This window comes from Hipposideros armiger, unplaced genomic scaffold (genome assembly GCF_001890085.2).
Source record: "Hipposideros armiger isolate ML-2016 unplaced genomic scaffold, ASM189008v1 scaffold_78, whole genome shotgun sequence".
Classification (NCBI taxonomy): Eukaryota; Metazoa; Chordata; class Mammalia; order Chiroptera; family Hipposideridae; genus Hipposideros; species Hipposideros armiger.
This window is the reverse complement of record NW_017731428.1, coordinates 3,704,579-3,705,781: the sequence shown is the minus strand read 5'-3', so window position 1 is coordinate 3,705,781 and position 1,203 is coordinate 3,704,579. Positions and strand designations below refer to the sequence as shown.

The 1,203-nt window shown below is 46.5% G+C and overlaps 1 protein-coding gene across 1 annotated transcript in view; it reads right to left on the bottom strand.

The window, feature by feature from the left end:
* Positions 1-1,203, bottom strand: part of WASHC5 (WASH complex subunit 5) — an 87,703-nt gene that overhangs the window by 65,209 nt on the left and 21,291 nt on the right. The window lies entirely within an intron of this gene.

The following is a 1,203-nucleotide window of genomic DNA, read 5'->3' as shown; positions in this document are numbered from 1 at the left end:
AAAAAAGTATATAGGATAAAAAATACTGATATTTGCTGAAATTGGTTTATGGGACTAGTTATTACCTAAGAAAGAATATATGTTTATAAGTAAAAGCTACTGGGACTGTAAATGAAGTCAAAATAAAAACTTTAAGACAACAATGTCAGAAAGTTCACAGCGGACAAGGTACAAGGGCCCTGGTAGTCACTCTAGTATCACCCATGTACATCCCTGCTTTCCTGGCCCTCCCATCAATACCTCAGGAGGTCTGGCATGCATGGGATGACCCTGTTGTATGAGCAAATGTCAGGTTTCTGGTGCTTCAGTTATGGCAAGGCCTGCAGAAGGCCATTTTATACACTGAAGTCCAAGTTATTCCATCAGGAGGCGGCGAGGGGCAGCCTGGAGGAGGGCTCACTGTTCATGGGAAGCTACAGAGCTCTGGTTTATCATGCATTTTCCAGAACTACCTTGAAACTGGTAACACTGATCACACAGAGACCATTTTCTCAGCTTCAAATCTGCCTAAACAAAACAAAATCAAAACAAAAACAAGCCAACCAAATGTCTAAGGATTTCCACATGTCTTTATTTTCATTCTAATTCAGTAAGGAAGCTTCTGGTACCAATTTGCTTTCATTTGTGGACAGGGGACATCACGGTGCATGACAATCAGCTCCTTGGTATGAGCCAGGTTTGGTTTCCAGTGTTCTCAGGGTCTAATCCTCTCTCGAAGGTCTGAACCTCAAGACTTCAGACCCAGAGAACTCAGGGACCAGGACCGTGATAACCTCGGGGTCAGGCTTCAGTGCCTGCCAGCCTTCCTGCCCAGTGCTGGCTCAGAGTGTGTTTCCTCCACAGCTGCAAGGCACTGCAGAAGCACCCTAAGCAGAGGTGAGATGCCTCCAGTGGGTTAACTGGGGGGACTATGAAGAATACGTGTCCCTCCCTGCACACCATGATCGAATTATCATAAAAGCTAAATAAGCAGTTACGTTTCCCACATATGACTCACAACCAGATAGGCACATTCATTTGTTTCTGGTAAATTATGACCTTGTGCAATCAGGTCAGGCTGTTGCCAGGCAGGGAAATGAAAAATAGATGGGGCTGGAGAGGGAAGCACAGAATTCTAGGTCGCCGAGGTCATCCCCGGCAGGGTGCAAATCCAGGAGACTGACCACTGGCTCCCAGGACGCAGGCACAGCTGTCAGGCCCAGT